Source organism: Myxine glutinosa, chromosome 12 (genome assembly GCF_964187855.1).
Source record: "Myxine glutinosa chromosome 12, kmMyxGlut1.1, whole genome shotgun sequence".
Classification (NCBI taxonomy): Eukaryota; Metazoa; Chordata; class Myxini; order Myxiniformes; family Myxinidae; genus Myxine; species Myxine glutinosa.
In genome coordinates this window covers 81,344,141-81,355,404 of record NC_136272.1, presented here as the reverse complement: position 1 = coordinate 81,355,404, position 11,264 = coordinate 81,344,141, and positions in this window count along the sequence as shown.

Below are 11,264 nucleotides of genomic sequence, written 5' to 3'. Positions count from 1 at the left end.
AAAAGACGAAGATGATCGAATGGAGAAACCGAAAGAACAGGGTAATTTATTCACACTTTGTACAATTAGAAGAGGAAACGAAAGAAGGGGAATGTACAAGGAAGAGGAAGAAGCAGACACAGGGCAATCTTAAACAGTCTTAATTGTCATGCCCCAGGACAACACAAACAGACTTACACGGAAGGAGTAATGGTGGCAGGGAGGGAAGGTCCAAGCAGAAGGACGGCGTGGGCTCCGGCTCCGATCCACTCTCCAGCTCGGTCCACGCTCCGGTTCCGATCCACGCTCCAGCTCTGCGGCGAAACCCAGCAGGTAGCGCTGCTCGTATATTGTTGCACGCGAGTGGACCTTACTTAGTGGGGTTCATATATCGGGGAAGGTATTCAGCTTTCTCTCCGTCAACATTCATAACATGCTGCAGTTCAACAGAAGTCCCCGGCACAGACCGATTCGATTGATGGCTCCTCGGCGCCGTTCTCTCCGTAACGTGACAATCAACCCTCCCCTGCGCAGTCCTAGGTAATCGAGCTCTCCTCTTGGCGCAGTTCGTATCAAGCAATGGTTCCCTGTGCAGTCCATAATAGGGCTTCGCGCTTGCGCTTATATCTCGCGCGTTGAAAATCAAGCCGCCTTCATAGGGCTACGCCCACTAGCGAGCTTACCTCAGCCCTGGTTGGTCGGCGAGGGCTCGCTGGCTCCACCTTTGATGATGAGTCGACAGGGGGGCCACGCCTCCTCCCCACGCTCTGCCCTTCTTCGCCAGCCTGACCACGTGCGCAATGGCGTTTGATGCAGCGAACGCTGCTAGCAAGCAAGCGCTAAGGCGCGTAATAGCAAGAGAGAGACAACCCCCGCCTGTAGGGGCGCATGATGGAGTAGCTTGGAGAGAGAGAGATCAACCCCGCCTGTAGGTGCGCATGATGGAGTAGCTTGGAGAGAGAGAGAGATCAAAGTGCACGGGATTGAAGGACCTATCTTATTTAATTAATACAACGCAGATTCAAACTATTGGAAACAGAGCCTTACCTGAAACACATACTAATGAAATAACTAGAGAAGTTCCTATGGTGCCCCACGTGTTGTATATGGACTAATTAGGGTGCGACCTTTAACCTTTTGAAGATGGGAATATTTACAGGGCATTATTTATAATGGATTATTATTTACAAGTGCCGGTTCTGAAAACCGTAGCAATATATATATATATATAATATATATATATATATATATATATATATATATATATATATATATATATATATATATATATATATATATATATATATATATACAGTATATATATATATATATATATATATATATATATATATATATATATATATATATATATATATAGATAGATAGATAGATAGATAGATAGATAGATAGATAGATATAGATAGATATATATATATATGTACATTTACGTACATACATATACAATATACATACACACACACACACACACACACACACACACACACACACACACACACACACACACACACACACACACACACACACACTAATACTAGTGGGGTATGCATGCTTACACGTTGTGTAAGCGACAGTCCGTGCTTCGTATGTAGGTAAATAATAAGGAGAATCTTTATGATTATAAGCAAGCATCACCGACCTTGTGCTCGATGTCAGCTTAGGTTTATTTATTTATTTATTCATTTTATGGATGCATTTATGGTTTTACGTAAATTTTCTTTGACGGACGCCTTTATTTTTTTTCATTTATGGACATTGTTCGCATGTTTATTTCACAGTTTCCAGTTTTAGATATTACAATTTGCAATTGCTAGGTATTGATTTAAGGTTTTTTTTTGTTTGTTTCTTTTTTACATATACGCTTACAGTTTTTATGTAAATTTTCATTTACAAATGCTTTCCAACAGTTCGTTTTTTTCCCCCGGCGTACCAGCTTCCATGTCCGCCAGCACGCCAAATATCAGCTTTCTACGACATTCGGAAGGTACTGAACATTAATATCAGTCAGTCAATCAGTGGTGAGGAAGAGCTTATGTGTGTGTGTGTGTATGTATGTATATATATATATATATATATATATATATATATATATATATATATATATATATATATATATATATATATCTATCTACGTACGGGCGATTTGCGAACTTCCGGACAGTGACGACTTATCTTCCGGCAGCCAATCACAGAACGCTCTGTTGCGTAGGCGTGGCCGATGTGAGACGAGCGGAGCTGAGCGCGTTACGAGCTGACCGCCATTACGGTACGTAATTCGATTTCTTATGCGCATTATTTCTCCCAATTCAGTCAGAGCGAAGGGCGGAAGCGAAGAGCGTTGCTTTTTTTGTTTACGGGCGTACGGGCGGGGTAGAGCGTACGGGTAGCGTTTTTTTTTTTTTTTGGCCACGGAACGGGCACCCACGTACGGGCAATGCCCTAGTATATATAATTTGCTCTTTTCAGAGCATTGGTGCTGGCGAAGCAGTTTCTTGGCAAGGGTTAAAGCCTACTGGGTGGTTTGGCAATGCCTTCCCAGCGTTGTTTCTCCATGATATATCCTTTTAAATGCTGAGCACCAAACAAGTAAGCAACTCCTACCATTTTTAGTCTTTTGTATGACACAGCCAGGGTTTGAGCCACCGACCTCGCAAACCCACAGCCGATTATCTAACCACTCGGAAGAGTACCCGTCCCAAGTGATGGGAAAAGCTAGCATAGGATATCCCTCCCCCCTCTCTCTCGCTCTCTCTCCCACTCCCTCCCCTACTCTCTCCCCTACTCTCTCCCCTACTCTCTCTCCCACTCCCCTCTCCATTCCCCAATCCCTCTCCCTCCCCTTTCTCCCCTCTCCCTTCCCACGCGCTTGAATGGAATATGTAACCATGCCAACGGTATTTTCCACCAAGTAAATCGATCATTACCTTTCCAATTGCAGATAATTGGATGAAGGTACAGGGTTGGAGTTGAAAACCGCAAACAGACTTTTTGGGAACGAAATACGTTGCCAGTGAAAGTGGTCGTTGTGTGCGGACATATATAGAAACATTCCTTTGGGACCCGTATCAATAACAGTATCAATCATCCGTATCATCCGTAGACCCGCATCAATCATCAATTTGGATTCAGACCAGGTCATTCTACTCTGGACATTTTGCTTCTGCTGACTCAACAATGGATGGAGGTCCTCAATGCCAAACAGTAAATCAGAGCTGTCTCACTTGACATATCACGTGCCTTCGATACGGTCTGGCACCCCGCTCTGCTCACCAAACTCTCCTCCTATGGTATCCATGGAAATCTCCACTCATGGCTTGCGGACTTCCTCTCTGGTCGTAGGCAACATGTGGCCCTGAATGGATTTCTCTCATCTCCCCCTTCCTGTTCTGGCTGGAGTTCCCCAAGGTAGTGTTCTGGGCCCTGTGCTATTTCTGGTCTTCATCAATGATCTCTCCGACTCTCTGGAAAATCCTCTCTATCTCTTTGCTGATGACTCCACTATCTGCCGCTCCATTCCTCATCACTCAAATCGGCAGTCTGCAGCCTCCTCACTCTCTGCAGACCTTGACAAAATCACAGACTGGTCAAACAAGTGGAACATGTCTTTCAATCCTGACAAATCTCACACTCTTACAATGTCTCTCCGAAAGGACCGACTGGAAAACCCTCCCATCTACTTTCTCAACAATCCTCTCCAAGAATTTCTGTCGCTCAAGCTTTTGGGTCTCACTATCTGCCATGATCTTTCTTGGGAAAACCACATTTCCAAGCTGGCCTCCAAAGCCAGTCGCCGACTGAGCATCCTCCGTCGTGCGAAGTCCTTCATTGGCACATCTGAGCTCCTCACCACATCAAAGGCTTTTATCCGCAGCTCAATGGAATACTGTTCCCCCTCTGGGCTGGTGCTCCTGCATCACACCTAGCTCGGCTTCACGCTGTTGAGGCCAAAGCTTTCAGAATCATTGGAATCTCCAGCGATGAAGTTAACTCCGAGGGCCTTTCACTCACTCACCGCAGGCAGGTTGGTGGTCTTTCTGTCTTCTATCGACACCTCTCCGGCCTTGCTCCCCCAGCTCTCTCTGTGCTCTGTCCCCCAAATATTCCTTCAGGTCGCACAAGATCTGCCTGCAACCCTCTTATGGTTAAACTGCCAAAATCTAGGCTCTCTGCTCACCTTCACTCTTTCATTCCCCTTTTCTCCCGCCTCTGGAACAATCTCCCCCACTCCCTTCAATCCCACTCCTCCCTCCAGGTCTTTAAAACAGCTGTTCACCACCATCTCTTATCTTCCCCCATCCAAAACCTTGATCTTTTCTACCCCCGGTAATTCACCCCAGAGTCCTTGCAGTGTTCATATGTTTTATACCTCTCCCACCTCCCCCCAAGTCCTCCCGATGTCCCTGCTCTCAAATGTTGTGTTTGTTTCCTTCCCCCTCTCTCCCCATCTTGTCTGCCGCTCCCCTTGTTTTTTTGTGTTTTGTGTGTCGGTTTGACTTTTTGTGTGATTAATGTTAGCTCTTTCACGAGCCTCGATCTTGTATTAAAAAAAAAACCAAAAAAAAACAGTCGCTGCATTGTCGGCGATCTTTCGCACTTGTGGCATTACTTTATTAAAAATAAATAATTAATATTAATAAAGAGATACATAATCGAGGAATACTGGATTTTTATTTTATGTTGTATACATCAGCAAGTCTGAGAAAAAAAGGCAAATTGCAGGTGCAAAAAAATTAGAAGTGTCAGTAAATGCAGTTGCTGTGACATAAAATGACAACCAAACTAGTAAAAATGCAGATAGAAAACGTTCTGGTCGACCAAGAATCACAACAGAATCGCAACAAAACTTTTGACTGGTAGTGTGTGTGTGTGTGTGTGTGTGTGTGTGTGTGTGTGTGTGTGTGTGTGTGTGTGTGTGTGTGTGTGTGTGTGTATATATGTGTATATATATATATATATATATATATATATATATATATATTATATATACATATATATATATTGTTACGGATCGCGGTTAGATGTTATTTCGACCGAGCGGTGGTGTATTACCGCGACCTAACAGTTATTCCCCGACTAGACCCCGATTCCACCCAGACGTTGACCAAATCGCGCTATGCTAAATCAATGATGGAAAGGACACAACGACTGGGATAGATGAAACGACGCAAGGGGTACAGTTCTCAAGACCTCCGGAGGAGGATATAATTACAGTGGTGGAGAAAAGGGGTAGATTACAAGGTAGTGAGGTAAAGACACAGAAGAGATAGGCACTTAAATACACTCTTATTTTATCCCAGACAGACCACAGACAAACGGGACAAGGCTGACTTACACAGGGATTGATGGCAGGAAGGGACAGGTAGTTCGATAGCACAAGGTGCACCTTGGCTCGGGGACAGGATCAAGCACGGTCCAAGAGATGCAGGGAGGCCTCACAGCGCTCGGAGGTGGCGTCTTTCTTTCTCCAAGCTCAGCGCGCATCTGACGTGACCTCCCTCTTCCTGCGCATGCTCAGTGGGGAGTGACACGCCCTCGGCTGGTTGGCTCCGCCCCAGATGGGACCGGTCCGCCGCTCCCATTGGGTGCGGGGGTTACCGGGCTCTGCCCTTGACGAGGAGCTGACAGGGAGCCCCTATTTGGTAACCCCGTCGAGCACATGTTCGATGGCGGCTCGCTGGGAAGGCCTCATGCCCTCCCAACACCCCCTACCAACCAAGCCGGAGTGAGGACGCGCACTCCCTGTGCACACCGCCGCCGTTGCTGTTGTTGTTGTTGTTGTTGCTGAACCATGAGGAAGAGCTGCGGGGAGGTATTGGGAGGTCCTAAACTTCCTAACGGTGCCATACAATCACATTCTGGTGCAACGAAGGGTCAGAATTAATGGAAACGAGTCCTTAACTGACATAGACTAAGAATAACTAGCAAGATGTCCTATAGTTGTCTTACATGAGATGCGGTGAACCTGGGCATGACATTTAATGGGGGAAATAGGGGGAGGTCGGGTCTACAGAGTGTTGTTTACAGAAAATGGGACTAGGGAATGGGGGATTGGGGATAGTTGGGAAGTATTGAGGAAATAGGGGAATATTTACAAGCGGATATGGATGGATGCAAATCCCATATCCGCAACATTGCACCCTTCTCTACCTCGGGGCGTCCCGACCCGATAAATTTTTACCTACTTTAGTGTGGCACTCAGATGTAGTTCCCTCTACTATTAACTCAACCCTGAGTGCGACAGTTTTACAGATGTTCACAAATGAGTAAATATGTCCCCCTGCGACGTTGCACCCTTCTCCTAACAGAAACACACCCACAGGATAACCGAATCATGGAAAGCATCCTCAAACTAAACATACAGCCGGTAGGGAGCATCATTTACACAAGACTACACTGATATTTACACTACGATCCAGGACCTGTTCTTTGAGGAACACATGCAGATGTTATGCATAGGGAGAGCACGCATGCCAGCATCGATACACCAACCCACGAGTGCCCTGTGGCCCTACGGCCTTTAATAATGTGCAGAGCACCCCGTCCAAGCACCAAAAGCACCACCCCATTACGCACAGTCAGCACCATCCGGTGCACCAATAAAGTGTTCAATAATAAATGCACAATCAAGTGTCCATGGTCACCGGTGGTGTCGCAGCCGGCCGATGTTCTGCCGCTGGTCTTGCCTTCATGGAGTGCACTTGGCCTTCTGGCTTCTTTAGAAATAAAGAAAGGCGCCAACCGCATCCATTTCTAAATTGTGGCCGTCAGGGGGGCCAACTAAAAGTGGTTCACCTGTATGGCATAGGTGCCACGTTGACCCAGAGGTCCATCCACGGGTGGTGCTTGACCGCAAAAGAACTGCGGTCCATTGTGGGCGGCCACAAAAATTGCGGTCCATATGGTGTATCGATCCAGGCAGCAAGCAGCGGAAGTACAGGCCCACAACTGCGGAGCCAGCACCTCTCTCTCCTCTCTCTCTGCCCCAAAGCCAGATCCTCGGAGGTGGGAGACAAAAGAAGACAAGTGAGTAAGGTGGTAAGGGCGCAAAAGTGCACGCAATTCAAGGTAATGCACACTGGGGGCACATGGGAACCAGGTGAGACAGGTACGTTCCTACCGTACGCCCCCCCCCCCCCCACCAGGTAACCTACATTGCCCCTCCCTTACCCCTTACTGTATCCACAAAACACAACACTACCCATAAACATCTACTTTACACATCAACAAACGTCCCTACTGTCTTCCCCGTTCCTCCCATAAACCAAATTCGTCTTCTCTCCCTCCTAACCAATCAAATTTGCCATTTCCAACTCTCATCAAAATCTGCCATCTCCAACTCAACATCAAAATCTGCCATCACCAATTCATCATCAGTCCCTCCTAAGGAGGGAGAGATGGAATCACCCCAATGTCTCATCCACGTCGTGATGCGTCTCACAAATCCACACAGCAATTCTCCTTTCCTGCAACACAGAACAAAGGAACACAGGTGTGGAGTCATCATCATCACCTCAGGTAAGTGGCTGCGTATGGTGCGACAGGTTCATCAATCCTAACTATTTCCTAAATGACTTTAACAACTTTACATTACCCGGGGTCTTTCCCTGCCAATCCATTGGCCAACTTACACTATGGGTTCTAAAAACCAATTCCCATTGACCAAACTGTGGTGCTTCTCAAGTTGGGGTCTCACTCCCCCGATTCATCACTCGGTGCCCCCGCACAATTTCGGTGGCTGGGTCGTGTGACGCTCCCAGCTGGTCCGCCCACCTGCACACCTCCACCACTGTTGTTGCCTACCGAGCTCACCTGCTCCTCACCCTAACCTAACTAACTGGGGAAGGCCCTCTCGCACTCTCACTCCCTCAGTGCCCTCTCTGGCACGGGCTGCCCGATCCACACCCGGGATCCTCAGGCACCCACTGACACTAACGGCTCCCAGAGCCCACCTGCGGCCTCACCTGGCCGACATCTAACAGTGGCGGAGTGCCCAACCATTCACACTCATACTAACAGGCCACACGACCAGCCAATTTCACCACACCAATGCACCCATCCACAATACCATTCTGCATCCGCACCACAAATGCCAATATCCAACCACAATTTACCTATACCTTCTAACTATTCTTTAAACTACCCTCCCCGGGTACTCGTGAAAAGGGGGTCCACTCTTCCCCCATCCACACCTTCGCACCATGCACACCACTCCATACCACTTACTCCAACTCTCTCCACACCACTCATTCTCTGCTCCATATATTCCACACACCTGTACTTGCACACCTGTGCTCTCATACTTGGTGCCGCCTGCACCCTTCTCTCCCCCAATCGTCTTCGCAAAGTAACAGTCGGGCGACATTCGCTGCTCTTTGCCTTGATGCGGTTGTTGGCCCCAAACTGCCATTAGCCATGCGGTCATGCCGAAGAAGAAGGGGGCGGAGCCACGACAACAAGGTGTGGCACGTCGACTCGTCATCAGAGGTGGAGTCAGCAAGCCCTTACCGACCAACCAGGGCTGGCGAGGTACCATCGCGGGCGTGGCTCTATGAAGCGCGCATTGATTCCAACGCACGGAATATAAGCGCGAGCGCGAAGCCTTTTGAGAGAGAGAGACGTGATCCGGCAGATGAGGGAGGTACCAGGCGAGCATACCGCTGGATCGTGAGGCAGAAGAGTGGGTCCGTGACGGCGACAACAATACAGTAGTCAATGGACATTGTCCAACCGTGTGTGAAACCGAATACGTGAAGCTGCCGCTGGCTGTTCGCTTCCAGTCCGGAGCGTGGACCTGGAGCGGACCTCCTTGCTGTGCCTCTGTCCGAACCTTCCAGCCCTGCTGTCCCACTTGGACCCTTCTCCTTCGTCCAGTCATTCCTGCCTGCCATTCCCTGTCGTGTGAGTCTGTTTGTTGTCCTGGGGTATAATTAAGATTGTTTTAAGGTTTGCCCTGTGTATCTGCTTTTTCCTCCTTGTAGTGGGGTTCCCACCATGAACAAATTTTCATTTTCACTTCAAGTTTTTGAAAAAGTTTAGTTTTTGGTACCAGGTCGAAGCTTAGGGTCTAAGTAACAATTTTGGTCCGAGTGGACAAAGATCACATGGAGTCTTCATACATTCCCGCCATTTTCCAAGATGGCCGCCATCAAAATCTAATACTGACAATATCTCGGAAACTAATCAACCTAGAAACATGAATTTGGTGTCTATACCTAGGTTTTCATGGTCAAGGAATCAAATAAAACCATTTCTGACTACATCAGAGTATTTATTTGTCCCGAAATGGTAAAATTCAAGATGGCCGCCACCAAAATCCTATATCGGCTATACTTCCAAAACCACTAAACCTTCAGTCATGCTGTTGGTGTCCATGCCTAGAATTTTATGGCCAGGGAAACAAACAGTTATGTCTCTAAATCAGTAGGTGTATCTCTGTTCCCCAAAAGTAGAAAAATAACCATGGCAATTAGGATCTCACATTTATCCTTTGTGATCATGGAATCAGCTTAGGTTGTTTGCTGGAATATCTGTGCAGTACACGAACTCATTAGCACATTTTCTAGTCGCATTATATATCTGTTGATATATCAGTATGTATCCAAATATCTAAATACAATAGCCATTGTGTTATATAAGTCAGCACACATGAATACATTTTGTATATTTGGAAATCGGTTTGGATAATTCATATGTATGTGCAACTGCTTCTGCTGAATCCCTACTTGTCAGATTTTTGTGTTATGTTATGTCCATGTATACTTGATTATGCTTGGTTATTATATACTTACATGTATTTTCTTTTCGTTCCAGGCTAGTGTGATGGCTGAGACAACGAACTGTGAGTTGTGTGTCCTCTGCCAAGAAAAAACAAACGAAGAACTTGTCTGTCCTCTTGACAACCCAGTTGGTGTACGTAGGGCGGAGGCATACAAAGATATTATCAGCCTTGTAAATCAATTCCGAGATGTTGATGCTGCACCTCACCCAAACTTGGAACTTCCAGATGAAGGATCTACGCAAGCAAATCGAGCATCCTGGCACAAAACATGTCGTCAGTTGTACAAGGCATCAGCACTTGACCGGGCAAAAACACGTTCTTCCAAAGGCTTGCCACCTCTACGAAAACGACCAAGAAGATCTAGCACAGAAACTAATCGAAATTTATGTCTCTTCTGTAATGAAGAAACGAGTAAAGATGACCATTCATTCCAAAAAGTTTCCCTCACCGAGAACATCCATGACAAAGCAGTTTCATTGGGAGAGGATCGCATTGTAGCACGGCTTGCAGAAGGAGATCTGGTAGCTATTGAAGCTAATTATCATCGATATTGCTACACTAAATTCAACCGTCGGCATTATGAAATGCTAATCAGTACAAAACAAGGTCAAGTCACCCAAGACACTGAAATCACAGTAGAAAATGAGCTACTACAATTCGTCAGTGAAGAAATTGCTGGAGGACGTAGAATCTTTGCTCTCCAAGATTTGACAGATATGATGACGGAAAGGTTGGGACAGCATGAGATTCGTAAGACAGTGAACTGCACACGCCTGAAAGAGAGAGTACTTGAACACTTCCCACATCTGACAGAAGAAAAAGGGATCCGAAATCGAGTATTCCTTATTTGCTCAGAGACAGCTCGAAAAATCATCTCCAGCGCGAGCCAGACACCAGAGGAAGAATCACGTACCTTACTGTTGGCAGCATCAATTCTACGTAAAGCAGTTTTGGATCATGATACTGCTTTCAATTTCAAGGGGTCATTTCCTGAAGGTTGTGAGGAATCTGCTGTTCCAACAAAGCTGAAATATTTCTTTCGTCAACTGCTTACTGGTCCTAAATCATCTCCTATGCAAGACAATTCCAGGACAGTTCTCTCCATGAGTCAACTAACCATGTTGAACATCACTTCTCTTCCTGCAAACTGGAGATGTGAGCCTCCTCTTGCAGTGTTTTTGGCCTTAAAACTGCATTCCCAAACAAGGAGCAAGAAACTGGTACAACTGCTACATCAGTATTGCCTTAGCGTGTCATATAAGAGAGTGCTTACCATTGAAGTTGGATATGCACAAGCTACTGCTGAAAGAGCACATGCCAACGCTGATATAGTCTGTCCTAGCAACCTTCGTCAGCAGATTTTTACGGTTGCAGCCCTTGACAATCTAGATCACAATCCTACGTCCAGAACAGCCACATCCTCATTTCATGGAACAGGTATCTCCATGTTTCAGTTTCCTTCAGTAGAAAACCCAGGGCTGGACCAAGA